The 17,994-nt window shown below is 43.2% G+C and overlaps 1 long non-coding RNA gene across 2 annotated transcripts in view; it reads left to right on the forward strand.

The window, feature by feature from the left end:
• The window catches only part of LOC108581127, a 173,416-nt gene extending 163,593 nt beyond the window's left edge, over positions 1 to 9,823 (forward strand). For both annotated transcript variants that reach the window (XR_002515873.2, XR_002515872.1), the window contains one exon: positions 9,067 to 9,823. This is a non-coding gene — a long non-coding RNA (uncharacterized LOC108581127). The remainder of the gene's footprint in view (positions 1 to 9,066) is intronic.
• The last annotated feature ends 8,171 nt before the right edge of the window (positions 9,824 to 17,994 follow it).

Below are 17,994 nucleotides of genomic sequence, written 5' to 3' on the forward strand. Positions count from 1 at the left end.
GCCACCCTCCCAGCCCTCATAGAACGGATGGTATTCTTACAGTGATTTCAGAGCTGCACCAACAGAGAGGCTAGCATGGGATAGGAACATGGAGGTATTCAGCAAATAAATGCCAGTCCAAGAGGAACACGGGATCATTTGGTTCAAAGGAAGTCCAGTTCTCCAGGTTGAATTTCTAGTTTGTTGCCTGGTTCAAAATCACATTGGTACCCCAGATTGGCCATTCTTCTCATCTTCCCTTCCTTTTCCTCTTTTTCATTCTTCCTCTTCTTCATGTTGTCTACCATGAGCTGAAAAATAAATCAGTATGATATATTGGGAGCCCCCTTTTTCTAGATGGGCAGTGGAGGACAGAGAAAACAGTCTATGCAGCCAAAGCTTCACAGGTAGTAAGTGGGGAAACAGGGTTTGAACCAAAGTCTATAGGCCTTCAGATCCTAGGCTCTTCTCTTCTGGTTTATTTGTGTCATTTCCTTCCATTTGTCAAATCAAAGATAGAATAAGGGAGGTTTAAGGCCCACCATGAGTTTCCACAACAGCTAATATTTGGAGGAATTGCAAATTCTGGAATGATAGCCACTTTAAGCTGCAAGGTAAATGTTCTTTAGAAACATACCTGAGGGATTGGGAAAAGCAGGTGGGAGAAATGCTAGCTATATCCTTACATGGTAGAAGGGGTGAGAAAGGTCTCTGGAGCACTAATGAGAGGGGAGCTAATCTCATTCATAAGGGCTCCACCCTTATGACCTAATCACCTCTCAAGGCCCTCTTTTCAAATAGCATCACATTGGGGATTCAGTTTCAACATAGGAGTTTTTTTGGGGGTTGGGGGGACACAAGCATTCAGTCTATAGCATCAACCAAAGCTTTATCTTCTCAAATAGATATTTTCTTATGTAATCAGGTTGAATTTGATGAACACCTCCCTATGTCCATTGAGTCTTATGGGAAGCAGATACTAAAATGGAGTGAGAAATGCAAGACATGTCTTAGGGGGTAATGCCTGTGAAAGATAAAGGCAGAGGAAACAGGAGTAGGTAAAAAGAGCCTCAGATCACAATGAAGATCCAACAAAGTCTCAACCAACTTAATGAGGAGCTCCTCCAGAGCTGAGATTTCCCGTTAGAGGAGTCCTGCACTGGGCAGAACTGGCCAGGCTCTGGTACTTCTCCCATGCTCAGTGTTTGGCTGGGGGCTCCCAAGGAAAGATGTGGCTTTAATTTAAAAGCTGAAGTAGATCTCAAAGGTACTGCAGCTGAGGGCTGTCCACTAACTACACTACTACACTCCTTGCAGCTGAATGGCAAGTTATTTCTTGAAAGGAGACCTGAGTGTCACGTCTTCATGGCTACCATACCCTTTTATACCTACTATATATGAAACACTGTATTAGGTCCTGGAACGGGAGAAGGAAGATAATACTTAATTCCTGCCTTAAGAGAACCTACAGGCTGGGTGCGGTGTTTCACACCTGTAATCCCAGCACTTTGGGAGTCCAATACAGGCAGATCATAAGGTCAAGAGATGGAAACCATATTGGCCAAAATGGTGAAACCTTATCTCCGGTAAAAATACAAAAATTAGCTGAGCATGTTGGCGCACACCTGTAGTCCCAGCTACAGGAGGCTGAGGGAGGAGGATCGCTTCAACCCAGGAGGCAGAGGTTGCAGTGAGCCGAGATCATGCCATTGTACTCCAGCTTGGGCAACAGAGCTAGACTAAAAAAAAAAAAAAAAAAAAGAAAAAAAAGAAAAAAAAACTTACAGTACAGTAGGGAAGGTAGTCTTCCATGTGTCTCGATAATCTCATTCCTGAATAACAATAACAAACAAAATCAAACCTAAAATGTTCTTTTGCAGATAAAATGGCCTGGAAGTAGCCATTAATTCTCATTGCAATTAATGTAAAACCCACAGCACTGTTTTTTTGTTAATAGAGAAGTAAAGTCAAGCAATAAGCTGGTGACATGTAATATGGGTCATAATTATATGCCATGGATACCTGTAAAATCTGTTATTATACTACTAAATTGCAAAAATTCCTGCAAGAACATGTTGGCAGCTGCCATGCCAATGCTTACCAGCTCATCAGTTGTTTGCAGGCTCTGCAAACATATGAATATTGGTTAACAAAACACACTTGATATTTGCTGGAGAATGCTTATTTTCAGATTTGACACTGTATTGCAGTATATATACTTTATTTAAGAATACATCAAATAAAGATCTCTACCAAATGGTACCTTGAATAAAAATCTGTGACGATAATGATGAAGATTGGTATTCCAGTTATCTAATGTTGCTTAAACCAGTCCAAGCTTAGTGCCCCAAAACAACAACTATTTCATTATGCTCATGGGTGCTGTGGATCAGGATTATAGATTAGGACAGCAGAGTTGTTTTGTCTCTGCTCTATGATGGCCAAGTTTCATCTGGGAAGATTCTTAAAGGCTGGTGGCTGGAAACATCTGGAGGTTCCTTCATTTATATGACTGATGGCTGTGCTTAGCTCAGATATTGGATCAGATAATTTACATCTGACTCCTCATTGTGGCTTGGGCTTCCCCACAGCATGGTGGCCTCAAAGTAACCATACTCTCTCCAGGAACCAGCGCTCCAGTGTTCTAGTGAACAAGGCAGAAGTTGCATGGCCTTTTATGAGCTAGCCATGGAATTCAGACAGCATCACTTCCACCGTACTCTTTTGGTGAAAGAAGTCACAAACCCACCCAGAGTTGAGTGGGGAGGATACAGATGCCACCTCTTGATAGGAGAAGGGTCATAAAAATGTGTGGCTATTTTAAAGAACTGCCACAGTTGTTGATGATCATTATCACCAACTATCTGCCAAGCTTGGTGCTAAGCTATCATGCATTTATTCTTCACAATATCCTTAGGAATTAGGTACTGCAATCTTCATTTTATAGAGAGCTCAGGTGACTTTCCCAAAGTCACACAGCTACAAAGTGGCGTATCCAAGATGAGTTCCCAGACCTGTCAGGTTCTATAAGCCTTCACACTAGTCTCAGTTGCATGCCTGGATGTCACCTCACCCTGACTCCTCCTATTCCTGGGCTGGGGCTGGCATAGGAGGAGCAGGCAATTGAAATAAAAAAATCAAAAATGAATTCAAAGCACTTCTTGGCTTGTGAAAATAATGTAAAATAATTTTATGATTGTTTTTAGTCATATGCAAACTCTTAAGTTGAAAATACTATAGTAAGTGGCCGGTGACGATGTTCCATTCATAATGTTCCATTGCCTCCTGCATTGTATACGCTAAGCTATGCTACCTTGTCTTTCATGCCCATCTCTAGACGGGTGATAGTGCCTTGAAGGAGTATTAGATGCTCTCCCTTAAGGAGCTGGCAGGAGAGAAAATGAGGTTCAGACCCTAGCCTGCTCTCTGTTGTGCCTGCATGGAGTTGGCCATGAGCATCAGAACACCCTGGGACTCACTGTGACAGACTCTGGAAGACACCTAAGCCTTGGTGGGAATGGGTCCCATGCAAGGAAGATGAGAATGTCACAGAGAAAGGAACCATTGCCTTGGTTTTTGTAGGTGATCTGTGTCAGCCCAGGAGTTAGAGGCGACAGATCTGGGAGACAGAAGTGACTTAATTAACTCCTCCCACCCCTTCCCCTATCCTGATGCCCACCTAGGCTGCACCCAAACATTTAACATGGATACATAAGGTGCTTCACTGCGCATTTCTGCCACACTTCGGGGGTCTGAAGTGACTTTGGACAGCACAGTTTTCCTTTTCCACATCCTAAGGTCATGACATCTCCTGAGATCCCAGCTGAGACTCCTTCCCTACCACACTCTTGCATCCTCTGGATCCCCCTACTGTGCACCCGACACACAGTAGGGGACCCATTAATATTGAAAAAATTGCACTTGGCATTCCATCACTTTCAAATTGCAGAGAATCTGTCTGCTTTGCACATATTTCTGCTTCCCGCCTTGGTCTATGTTGTCCGCCTTGCCACAGATTTACTCCGCACTCTCTGCCTGACCTTGATTCTTCCCACCCCTCAGGTACTTCAAATTCACTTGGGGCTCGTTTCCCTCGAGAAGCTTTTCTTATAGCCAGTTTCCCAAGCCTGGGTTAAAAGCCCCTCCCTCTTCGCCTTCTGTTTACTCACGTGGCAGCATACTGTGATGCACTCATGTGCAGGAGGGTTCCATTTTATATGCTATGATTCAGATGTATCCTGAAGAATTTATGAAACAAAACATAGCTTTCTTTAGTTTTTATATGTAATTTTGCTCTGGAGTGTCCATTTCCATTAATGGCATAAAAAATTAAATTTGCCGATTAGAGGTAACTATCTCTTTAATAAATATTCAGTCAATTGAAACTCCTGGTAAGGGCTGTGTCTCCTTTTTCAAGGTGTCTCTGCTCTCTGCTTCATCTCCTGGGAGGCTTCTGGGTGTTGGACAGGATGACCCTCCACCGAGTCTTCACTGTGCTCTGCCATGGGAGGCTGGCTTTGCCTACCCACCAGGTGCCGTGCTGCCATGCCATTGTTGACCCCTGATGTTGGCGAGGGTTGGAAGGTCTCCCACATTGTGATCCCAGAAAACACTGTGTTTCTGGCTCTTAACACTTCCCACTGGGATACATGGGACCTTAGATGCTACCACAAAACCTGGGGAACTGAAGGTCCCCTCTCAAGCCATGCTCCCAGGTACCTCTCAGCAATGTGCAGCCTCCATCCCAGAGAAATGGAACCACCGTCCAGATGTAGTTAGATTTTTCCAAACCTATATAGATGATTCTACCTCCACTGACTCTTGTTATGGGATGTAGAGTCCTGCTGGGGGTTGACCAGAGACCCTTCCCTGACTGCCTAACTTGGAATGTGCTTTGTTCTTTTCCTACCTGCCTATGAGTAACTCCCCTTATATCATACCCTCTTTTGCTGTTACTCTACGAGCTCTTTCTTCTAGGTGGAAACCACCTTTCCATTCTCTAAGTCTATCACTCTGTCACTTTGACTTAATGGCAAAAATCGATGTAGCAGAATAAGAGAGAGAAGAGAAAAATACATCAGTGGATAGTAATACACATGCACACATTTCCTTTGTTACGCATTGAACTCCTTTGGGACAGCTTGGCACAAGGGGAGTGCTCAAGAAACATTTCTGGAATGGAACCTTTATTTCCCAGATACTGTTCTTGACTTCTAGAGACTTCAGTACCTGGCCTAGAATGCCCTGCACTGACTGTTGTCTCCATGTTTTAGTGGGGAACAAGGGAAGGGATATAATAATAAGGCTGGGTGCCAGATTGTGAGCATCTAGTGCGTATCAGATATAGTACCAGGTACTTTCATTAGCTTCTCCATAAGTTCACTCAGCCACACAGGATAGGCTTGATAATTTTCCTCTTATAGATGCAGCAACTGAAATTCAGAGAGGTTAAATCTGTTGTCTGAACATGCATTGCCAGTAAGTAAAAGGGCAACGGTTTGATCCCATGAATTTGGGACTCCAAAACCCAGGGCCTTGTCACTTGACCACAGTAGAAGTAAGAGGTCTGCATGGAAACCCTCCTTTAGAACTGAAGAAAGACCTCTGGTCTCAGATGGTCATGGAAGTCAATCCTTGTAAACCCCCATCTCCAGGAGGGCAGGCCTTGGAACTGCAGGTTAGAGTCTGGAATTCACTGGTGCCAAATCTCCGTTATATGGGACACACCATATGGAGCCTAGAATTCATCACAGCCTTTGGCAGGCAGCCTGGCCTGGAAATAACCCCAGAAGGCTATGTTTTGATCAGGAAACTTGCAGCTGTTTTTCAAAGTCATCTTTGGAATTTTTAATTTTACTTTATTTTTAGCAAACCTACATGCCCCTTGTTTTTCATCCAGGGTTCTAATTTCCTTGGTGTTCTGAATTACCACGTAGGTACATGGCACGTGTTTGCAGAGATATGGAGAGGTCTGGAGAAGTTTGCACACCTCATCGAGCTAAGCAAGAGACAGGGCCTCAGGAAAAAAAAAAAAAAATCCCAAGTAACTTAAGTAAAAAATCCCAAGAAAAGTTAAGCACATAAACAGCTGTGGCCTCATCACTGAGCCTTAAGGTTGCAGTGGGGAAAAGGAGGGGGCCCAAAGAGGCTCTGAGCATTCCAAAACATGAGCACAGCTTCTCTCCCGAAGGTGAGGCATCTGGGCAACTAGGCAGACAGCTCCATCAGGAAGGAGAGCCCGTCTGCAGAGGCCAGTTTGCCATGGGCCTTAGTGGGATCCATAGGCTGCTGAGAGCTCTCAAGTTTTGATTTTTCCAAGTGTTTCACCAGATCCCCATCATGCTAGGGCCAAATTCTTGAAAGCAAAGCCACATTTGAATTCTCCAAAGTAAAGCCACGTTTTAGGCTTTGGCTGCAGGGGCTTGGAATCAAGCCACTCTGGGACTTGAGAGTACAGCAATTCCATTTTTGAGGTTTGAGGAATCCTAGAGTTCCCCAGCCTGGGAGAGAAACTGATTTCAATCTGGTTTAATTCCTCTTTCCCCCACCTCCATTCCCCACCACCCTGACCTGGAGTTTTGGACGGCATACATAGCTCTCAGCATATTCTGATTTGAATGCACTAGGAGATTAATCAATAAGGTGCCAAGCTTTTTCTCGCTGGGGTAAAACTTCAAGATCTCGTGAATACTCCAATGGAAATGGTGTATATGTTTTATTCTTGTCATCCCCCCACCCCTTCTCCTTTGAGCATAGCAGTCTTTCTGCAGTTGTGTCTACGTGACTGGTTGAGACAGGGAAGAAAGAGAGAAAAAAAGAAGCCACATGTAAAATTCAGGGTTTTGTTATTTTCTTTTGCCTACACGATACCACACAGATTGTGTGGTTGACTTATTTTTAACTGAGTCTTTGTGTGAATGAACCAAGCTGGTCAGTTGCTTGAGCAATATTGAGATCAGAAGCAAGATGATTAAAGGCACCAAAAGCAACCACTAATTTGACCAAAGACATCCCACAATAGCTAGACAAAGACATGTCAGTTTGGCCTGTATATAGATGTGGCTTGCCTCGAAGTCTGGTGACCAGCATTAGAACACCACCAAAATGAACCAAGTACACTTGGTACTGCTGGCCATCAAAATAGCTGAACCCTACCATTCAATCTGCCAGTTTAGCTTGTTTGATCCTGTTTTCAAGAAAGCTGGGAGAAAATGCTGCGTGTGTGTGTGCGTGTGTGTGTGTGTGTGTGTGTAAGGAATTTGGGGGACATGTAAAAGGAAAATGGTTGGAAGTATAATTATATCTGTTGACTTTAATGATCAATTAAGTTGACCATGCAAAAATCCAACTACTTGTTAGTTGATTGATTACAAAGTGGCCAGTACAGCCAGTTGTATAATTTTTTGCTCCTCATTTCTTTTAAGCTGAGAAATCTCTTCTCATACCTCCATTCGTGTATGGCTTGAATAGGTTATGGGTTGCATTGTGTCTCTCAAAAGGATACATTGGAGTCTCAATCTCTGGGACTTCAGAATATAATCTTATTTGGAAATGGGGCCATTGTAGATGTAATTAGTTATAATGAAATCACACTGGAGTAGGATGGGCCCTTCATCAAAGATGACTGGCGTCTTCACAAGAAAAGGAGAAGTGACAGAGAGACAGAGATACCAAAGAAAACATCATGTGATGATAGAGGCAGAAATAGGAGTGAAGCAGCTATAAACCAAGGAATTCCAAGGTGCTTGCGGGCTACCACCAGCAGCTAAGAGAGAGGCACTGAACAGATCTCCTCTATGAGTTTCAGAGGTTTCATAGGGCGGTGATACTGACTTCAGACTTTGAGCCTCCAGAACTGTGAGACACTATATTTCTGTTTTTTGTTTTTTTTTTTAAGCTACCTAGTTTGTGATTCCTTGTAATAGCAGTCCTAGGAAACATATGATATGTCAGTAAAATGAAGGAAAAGTGAAGGAATAAAACATTCAAAATTATAAAATTATAAAATATTAAAGCTAGATGAGGCTTCAAAATTCATCTCAGCCACATTTTTTCACAAGGATTCTGCACTACTCTAATACTTCAAGATAGTACATAAGATGCAGATGCCATGTTGGTCATGCAAATTTGGAAAATTCTCCATATCATCATCTTAGAAACAAAAAATGACTTCAGTATGTCAAAGGCACTGACAAGTCCTGCAGCTGGGAAACTTCTTTCACTGTGAACGAGACAGCTTTTCCAAATATCTTTGATGATGAGACACTTCTAGATGAGATACTTATCTACTTCCCATGAAACTAGTCTTTCATGAATAATACTTTGGAACATCCAACTTTTTCATTTTATAGATAAAGAACTTGAGAACTAGAGACAAAAGAAACTTGTTTATAGTTATACAGTGCCATCGCCTGAATTTTAATTGTCCGATAGCAAAGACTGCAGTCATCTACTGTGGGCCTCCTGGCTGAATGAAGAATGCCTCATTCACACAGCCAACTCTGCCCTTATGTGACTTTAAGATCTTCAGAGAGTCTTGCCTCCTGCCGGGTTTCCATTTCTCTGCTTGGAAAGTCAAGAGCCTGGGCTAGTTCATTGTTGTGAACTACATGTTTGTGTCTCTGACAAAACAAATATGTGGAACCCCTCATCCCCAATGGGATGGTTTTGGAGGTGGGGCCTCTGGGAGGTAATTAAGTTTAAAAGAGGTAAGGGGGGTGAAGATACCATGATAGGATTAGCATCTGATATGGTTTGGCTGTGTTTCCACCCAAATCTCATCTTGAATTTAGCTCCCATAATTCCCATATGTTATGGGAGGTACTCAGTTGGAGATTATTGAATCATGGGAGCAGTTCCCTTGTACTGTTCTCATGGTAGTGAATAAGTCTCACGAGATCTGATGGTTTTATAAGGGGAAATCGCTTTCACTTAGCTCTCATTCTCTTCTTTTGTCTGCCACCATGTAAGACATGCCTTTCACTTTCCACCATGATTGTGAGGCCTCTCCAGCCACGTGAAACTGTGAGTCCATTAAACCTCCTTCTTTTGTAAATTGCTCAGTCTTGGGTATGTCTTTATCAGCAGCACGAAAACAGGCTAATACAGTACCCTTATAAGAAGAGAAAGGGACCAGAACTCTCCCTCCATCATGTGAAGATACAGCAAGAAGTCAACTATTCACGAGTCCCTTCCCTGAACCTAACCATGCTGGCACCATGATTTTGGAAATCCTGATTCCGGTATTATGAGATATAAATTTGTATTGTGGTTGTTGTTGTTTTGCTTCCTTTATTTATTTATCTGGTTACATATACATCAGGAAAATTCGTGTTGTTTCAATCACCTAGTCTATGGTACTTTGTTGTGGCAGCTCGGGCTGACTAAGACAGTCATTTCTAAGATCCCTTATGGCATGAAGATTCTGTGACTATTGATCTCCCCTGTATGTGCCTAAAAGGTGTAATTCATCCTTAGATGAAAATCTGTATCTAAAGGACCAAATTATTATTTTGGTCAATGATGTATTATGCTTCCCTTGTCCATTTCTTGTCTTAGCCCTGTCAGCAAATTCAATGCTGATGAGTTAATGTATGTGAAAGTGCTTTGTAAACAGTCAGGCCTTGTCCAAATAAAAGGACTGATTTTTATGTTATTAGGTTGAGAGCATTGCAGCCAAGCTGAAGGTGAAGTGTACCCACTCTCCTGTTGGCATGGGTGTATGATATCTGGGTATGTGCATGATGAGTGTAGTGAACATGTCCATGTGCCCATGTGTGTTTCAGTTTAATTGAAAATTTAAGAAGGAGCCGAGCAGTTTTTTTTTTTTTTTTTTTTAGATGGAGTCTCACTCTGTCGCCCAGATTGGAGTGCAGTGGCACGATCTTGGCTCACTGCAAGTTCCGCCTCCTGGGTTCATGCCATTCTCCTGCCTCAGCCTCCAGAGTAGCTGGGACTACAGATGCCCGCCACCACATCCAGCTAATTTTTTGTATTTTTAGTAGAGACGGGGTTTCAATGTGTTAGCCAGGATGGTCTCAATCTCCTGACCTCGTGATCCGCCTGCCTCGGCCTCCCAAATTGCTGGGATTACAGGCGTGAGCCACCGCACCCAGCCACAGCTGAGCAATATTTTTACAAACATGTGTTCTTGGAGTAGACTGATCAAAGCCACAACCAGACTGTAATACTTAACACCTGTGTGGGCTTGGGTGCGTAATTTATCCTCTCTGTGACTTTGTCTCTTCTTCTGAGAAATGAATATATTAATTCTTAATTTCCTGGGTTCATGGGAGGATGAAATGATGTCATGCATATGAAGTCCACAGCCACATATGCTGGCTATGTAGATGCATATCTATTGAATGTGCATTTTATATATGAAGCACGTATAAATGTCATGTGCCTATGTTGTCTTTCCTTTTATATTTTGCAAATTGCTTTATTCCCCATTGTTTAGCTTTTGTTCCCAGAGGAAGCCATCAGAAACAAGAATAGAAGATGGCATATTGAAAGCATAGCATTGAGCACTTGGGCTTTGGAAGACACTTGAAGAGTTATCTTTCCCAGACTTCCAAGGGCTGCATTCCCTCATCAACATCTCAGGATCATACATTTGTGACCACTGCTTAGGGCTTTAAAGCATGATTCACAATGGCCAGCATTGTGAATTTCAGCCAATAACCCAAAAGAACAGCTTTGCCTTAAGTAGGATTAAACCTTCCTCCCTGCTAGGGAAAAATTAAGAATGTGAGGAAACAGTTGCATTTCAGGCCACTCTAACCTTTCTGTCTCGAGCTCTGTCCTTGGCATGCTACAGATGAGTTTGCTAGAGAAGAGAAACATTTGAGTCCATTATTTTAAAAGCAGCAGAAAATAGACTCTGGAAAAAAAATTGTGCATTGGCCACAGGAACTTAATGGCCCATTTTGATCTCTGCCTCCTGCCTGGCTGAGGGTGTCAGGAGCCATGCTCTCAGCTTGCAAAAAAATGTCATAATGAAGTGTTCAAGTAATGGAGAGTTAATGGAACTGGGAGCCTGAGTTATAACAAAAGAGCCTTAAAAGAGAGGTGGGGTATAATTTATTAACGGCAATATATGGAGCAGGGAGCCTGCAACATTTATGAGAAAAGAACATGGGACCTTTTAGAAGATCCAGGGTTTCTGCTCTTCATGGGATGAGGAGACACTCAGTGGAATGATCCAGGCACCTCTCTTTTCTCTGTTAATGCCCCAAGCCCTCTTCCTCAGGGAAGACTGTGGCACTTCTGCTAAGTATTGAGGATCAAAGGTGCCTGCTCTGCTTCTCCCTGGGATGGAGAAATTTCTTTATGATAAGGATGTTGACATCTCCATCAATGGAGCATAGTTCTAGTAACTTCCAGGGCTTGTGGACATTTCTCTCGTAATCTGGTGCATTAGTCGGGACTCTGTTGGCTGTAAGATGTAGAAACACAAGTTTCACTGACCTAAGACTGACAAAAATGGTATGTGAGTTTTATTTCGGATTCCCCACGAAGCAGAGCCTGAGACAAGGAGGTAAGTGTAATTTATGTGGGAGCTGATCCCAGGAGATCATGGCAAAGGAGTGGAAAATGAGGCAGGAAAGAGAAGAAAGTCAAGAAAGGGCATCATTATCAAGCCAGTCGTAGTGAGGGAAACTGGAGCGTTACTCCCTGGGAATTGCTGGCTGACAGCGAGTTATCTCAGTTGAGGGCCAAGGGAACTGGGGAAGTTATTTATTCAATTCCTGCAATAATTAGTTGAGGGCTGTTGCTGTCTTTTTTGCTTTTTAACTGTTACGTAGTTTTTGTGTACATTTATGTGGTACCTGTGATATTTTGTTACATGCATGATTGTGTCATGATCAGGTCAGGGTATTTAGGGCATCCATCATCACCTTGTGTATTTGTCATTTCTATGCACTGAGAACATTTCAAGCCCTCTTTTCTAGCTATTTTGAAATATACAATACACTGTTGTTAACTATAGTCACCTTACTCTGCTATCAAACATTAGCACTTATTCTTTCTATCTAAGTATGTGTTTGTTCTCATTAACCAACCTCTCTTTATCCCTTACCCCTATGGACACACCCTTCCCAGCCTCTGGTATCTGTCATTCTATGCTCTACCTCCATGAGTTTCCACTGTTTTGGCTCCCACATATGAATGGGAACATGCAATATGTGTCTTTCTATGCTTAGCTTTTTAAGTCTCTGTTGCATCTGGCTTTTCTTTTACATGATGACAAGAATATTTCTGGCCGGGTGCGGTGGCTCACGCCTGTAATCCCAGCACTTTGGGAGGCCGAGACGGGCGGATCACGAGGTCAGGAGATCGAGACCATCCTGGCTAACCCGGTGAAACCCCGTCTCTACTAAAAAATACAAAAAACTAGCCGGGCGAGGTGGCGGGCGCCTGTAGTCCCAGCTACTTGGGAGGCTGAGGCAGGAGAATGGCGTAAACCCGGGAGGCGGAGCTTGCAGTGAGCTGAGATCCGGCCACTGCACTCCAGCCTGGGAGACAGAGCGAGACTCCGTCTCAAAAAAAAAAAAAAAAAAAAAAAAGAATATTTCTATGTCCAGGGGCTGCAGAAGGGACCCTCAGACAAAATTACAGGCATTAGTACAGCCACAGAGCTCCTAAAGGACTTTCAGCATGTAAACTGACTGCCAAAGAGACAGTAGATCAATCACAGCATGTAGCAAGGAGAGGTAGGTATTAATTGCCTTAACTGATTGAAAGTTCAAGTTTGGGCTGGCTTCAGGCATAGCTGGATCCAGGGGCTAAAGAAGCAATAGCAGGACTTGGTCTGTAACACTTTATCATTGGTTCTTTCCTAGGCTTTGGCTCTGTTCTCAGGAAGGGCTGCCCTTGTGATGGTGTGTTGACTGCCAGTAGCTCCCAGCTTATATCCAATTCAGCAACCCCAGTGAAAACAGAATATTGCCACACCTCAAACCATTTCAGTAGAAGACCTGGGATTTGTTCTTGTTGGTTAGTTAATAGTAAGGCATTTAACAATTAACTTAATCTGTCTGGGCTCCACAAGTCTTCAGCTGTACAAGGACACTGTAACAGTACCTTCAGCTGGAATCATTTGGTTGAAGGTGAACCCCATTCTACCTTCTTCAAGGATCTTTCCATACTTCATGGCACATTTGTGCAAGCATTATTTCAAATGTTATCCTTTGACTAGTTTGGTTCTTCTGTCTGTATATGATCAACCTAAATAATGCTCCCATTCCTTACTCAGCTTTTTCTTTGGCACAGATGTCCTTCCACAGGGACCTCTATGCTCTAACTCAGATGTGGCCCTCTTGGATGAAACTGTCACATTGGTAAGAACTGTTTTGATAACAAGTGGCAGAAAATTTGATTAAAGTTGTGTTAATATACATATGCATTTACCTACCTGTATATATACATATGTATATGTACATATGTATATTAACGTAACTTCTACTAAAATTGTTTGAGGTGGGGAAATATTCTGTTTTCACTGGGGTTGCTGAATTGGATGTAAACTGGGAACTACAGGCAGTTGATGCACCATCATAAGTGCAGTCCTGCCTAAGAGTAGAGCCAAAGTTGAGGAAAGAAGAACCAACGATAAAGCACTAGAGACCAAGGCCTACAAATGCTTCTTTAGTACTTGGATCCAACTATGCCTGAAGTTAGTCTAAACTTGAACTTTCAACCAGTTAAGGCAATTAATACCTACCCCTCCTTGGTACATATGCACTTACTTACCCTATGTGCATATGTGTGTGTGTGTGTGTGTGTGCACGTATAAGGGTTTGTGTGTGTGTATTACCTACCATAAAGTTACAGCTATCCATACAGATAGGTAAGTGCATATGTATATAAATAAATACACACACACACACGTTGTAATATATACACATACTCCTATATACCTATATAAATTTACCTACATGCCTATGTTCACATAACTTAAAAACCCAGGGACTAGCTTGTTTTCTGTTTCCAGGTCTCACACAGGGTGGTCCATCCACCTACTCTGCCTTCCTTTGGTTTTATCTGTTCCCAGACAGGCTGTCTCCATTTGCTGGCGAGATCCTAGGTAGTTCCAGCCTCAGAGTCTCTCATTTGCATTCACAGAAAAGGGGAGAGTTTCTGTTGCCAAAAGGTCACACAAAAGTGCCAGAATTCAGTTTCACCTGCTCCAATTGGTCTGATTTGGAACGCTTTTTCATCCCTGCACCAATCACTAGTCTTGGGAGAATCTGACGCTCTGATTGACCAGCCTTGGACTACATATCATCTTCTGACTTCAAGGTGCAGTTAGTTTGACCAGAATCATGTAGACCAAAAACAGGGAAGAGCTGTTGCTAGAAATAGGAAGACCAATATCCTCCTCATTTCTCTGCAGCATTGACTTCACTTATTTTTTCCTGCAGAGAATCCTCCCTAAATCACTGTCCAGCACACATTCACACCGTAAAACACATCATCTCTGGTCCACTGTCTTCTGTTACAATGCCTGTCATGATACACAACAGGGGTCTCTCCATCCTTCCCCACCGCTGATTCTCACATTAGTCTGTGAGTTCCTTGAGGATACATATGCTCTCATTGTTTTTAACATGCCCAGCATATATTGCACAGAGCCTAGCATGTATTGGCTATATGAGAGGCCTTTGAGAAACAAAGGAGGAGAGAAACAAAGAATAAAGGACTCAATATTAAGTCCTATACTCCCTTCCAAGCTGACGGTTTGGAACTGGATATTGTACTGGTACCGTGCAACATATTCATGTTGCACTTTCAACTCAGTATGTTCCAAACTGAACTTACCATCTTAGTTTCCAGACCTTACCTAGCTCACCACATTCCCCACCTTGCTGTCATGGACTTCATGACATATTTGTGTCTTGGCAACTTACCAGAGGTCTAACCTGGTGGTCCTAGACCTCGTGTTTCAGAAAGTCCATGAACTTTTAAAAATCCTATAACATTTTTAAATGCACATGTTCCTGTGAATTTACTTGAGGAACTGGGTCCATGGACTTCATCAGACTGACCAAAGAGTGAGTCCTGTTTCTCTTTCTGAACTATTGTGGATGGAATTGTGTCCCTGAAAAATTCTTGGGTCAGTGTCCTAATCCTCCAGCACCTTGGAATGTGACCTTATTTGGGAATCAAGTTAAAATGAGGTCATGAGGGAGGGCCTGAATCCAGTATGACCCATATCATTATAAGAAGGAGAAATTTTGAGATGGACACACACATAGGACAACATCATGGGAAGATGAAGGCAGAGATTGGGGCAATACTTCTATTAGGTTGGTGCAGAAGTTATCACAGTTTTTCTTTTGAAAGTAATGGCAAACATCACAATTATTTTCATTACTTTTGCACCAACTTAATATAAGCTAAGGAATGCAAAAGATTGCCAGCAAATGACCAGAAGCTAGAGGGGAGGCATGGAACAGATCTTCTCTCACAGCCTCAGAAGGAACCAGCCCTAGTGACACCTCGATCTCGGACTTCTAGACTCCAGACTGGTGAGACAACATATTTCTGTTATTTAAGCCACCCAGTTTGTGGTAATTTGTTATGGCAGACCGGTAAATGAATACAGGATCTCCACAAAATACACTCACCTTTCAGGCAGGCCAAGAGGATTGTTTACTCTCAGAGCTTCAAGCCCGGAACTTACTTACACACCAAAAAAGGGGCACAGAAGTGGGAGGGAGGGAGGGGCCACTATCCCGAAGTCCTGGAGCCTCATCTCCACACATTCATGAGAGTCAGGCATAGGCTTTTATCTCATGCCCAGATTCAGGGGTCCCTCATCCTGGGCCTGCACCCCCAGAGAAAGTGAGGCCCAGGAACTTGTGAGTTTGTTACCGCTTGTGTTACCGAATATCCATAAAATGCAAAATGGCACCGTGACCTAATGAAGTATTAACCCTGCCTCATCACTGCACATCAACCATGAAAGCAGGCTCTTCATGGCCAGGGCTGTTTCAAGGAGATTTAGGAATATATTTGAGACTTCTGAAGGATGGTTGGAAATTAGGGTGTCTGCAAATGGACCTCCAAGAACCCAGGACAGGGGACGTGGACCAGAAGCACCCCCTGATCTGCCAGAGGTCTCCGACATGCTGTTCTTCCCTCCCACCCCTTTTAAGGGCTATCCAATGTTGGAAAGAATAAAAACTCAGAGTCAAAAATTTGAGTTTACATCATAGCTTTACTCATGAGACATGAGACAAATGACTTAGTCCTTCTGAGCCTCAGTTTCCTCCTCTGTAAAATGGAAATAATTATTGTAGATGCTTCACAGAGTTGTGAAAACATAATGGGATTCTATGTATGTATGTATGTATGTATCTATCTATCTATCTCTCTATCTCTATCTATCTGTCTATCTATCTATCTATCTATCTATCTATCTATCTATCTATCTATCTGGAATGAGAATGCACCTGGATTATAGTAGACACTTGTTAACCCGAAGCTACTTTATTTTTATTGTTGCTTTTCTTATTGTGATTTTTTTCTGACATTAAAAGGCAATGTTTACTTTCAGAGCCCCAAGCGCAGAACTCACACACCAAAAAAGGGGCACGGAGGTGGGAGGGAGGATAGGGGTAAAACAAATGGTTGTCAGCCTCATCCCATTGATCTCTTCAGTCTTCAGAAAGTGGGAAAGTAGGAGTAGGTAATTCAAATAATCACCATTTATTGCCTGCTCTGGGTTAAGCATGTCATATGTCTCATCTCAGTATTTCTAGCAACAGCCCTCTATTGGCCTTATTGAGGAAACAGAGGGTCAGAGAAGGTAAAAACCTTGCTTGTGTTTCACAGTTGCTGGGAAGTGACAAATCCAGGATTTGAGCCTTGTTCACAGGACATCAAATGCCATGTTTTTTCCATGACACCACACCCAGAACCCCTGTTTCCGATGCACCTTAGTCTTGTATCATTTCTAGGGGTGAAAGGTCAGGGGTCCTGGTGCCCTAATGCAGTTCTTGGTCTGTTTTTCCCATGAGGTCTTTTGATCCCCTTGTGTGTCCATCCAGTCCCAGCTCCAGTTGCTGGGAGGTCAGCGTCCCCCCGCTACCTGCAGACTCCAGAGGCCAGGAGCTGTGTGGGCTGTGCCTGTAAAGCAGTTTGATGATGTGCTAAGTGTCACTGCTTAATGAGCTGCAGGACCAAACACTCAAGGTAGGGGCCAGGGAGGCCGGCACAACCCCCAGACACATGCTCCTGCCCAAGTTCAGTCGTAAACGTCATAACCAAGGGTGGGTCTGGAGCCACAGGCTCCGAGATCCCCAACTTCCGCTGCCCCATTGGTCTTGGACTAATCCACTCTCCACTCAACAGCTCACCCTGATTTCCTCCTCCACCGTCCCACCCCCCAACCCATCCTCGGGGCCGTCACCATGGGAGGTCTCCTCTCACAACAGGGCAAAGCAATTAAGGCCAGACGGGGCGAATTAAACCAGAAAGAATGAGTTTCCTCCAGCGCCAGGGAAATATTTGGGGCCTTACTTCCGAGGAGGAACTGGTAGGAGAGATGGACGGCAGTTGAGTGGGGAAGATGAAGACTGATGGAACAGTATCAAGGAGCAGGAAAGAGAAAAGAGATGTGCATATCCAAGAAGTGCATGACTTCCTCAGGGCTGCCTCTGGACAAAGACTAAAGTGGAAAGAGCAAAGAAAGGGAGAATGGCAGAACTCACCATTGGTTCATTCACTTAATAGGTCAAACGTTGACCTGGGTGTTTTGAATACAAAAGCAAATTGAAGATCACAGTGAATTGATTAGGAGTCGGGGCTTTGAAATGCGATGGACCTGACTGTTTCCATCATTCATTAGTGGGATAAACCTGGGCAAGGGACCCAACTTCCCTGAACCTCAGTTTCCTCATCTGTAAAATGGGAATTAAATGCATCTGTTGTGCCAGGGTTCTGGGGGAAAATTAATATAATTTACATAAAATGAACATTGCTTTGCACAGAATAGATGTTCAAGAA

The sequence above is a fragment of the Papio anubis genome, chromosome 9 (assembly GCF_008728515.1).
Source record: "Papio anubis isolate 15944 chromosome 9, Panubis1.0, whole genome shotgun sequence".
Lineage (NCBI taxonomy): Eukaryota > Metazoa > Chordata > Mammalia > Primates > Cercopithecidae > Papio > Papio anubis.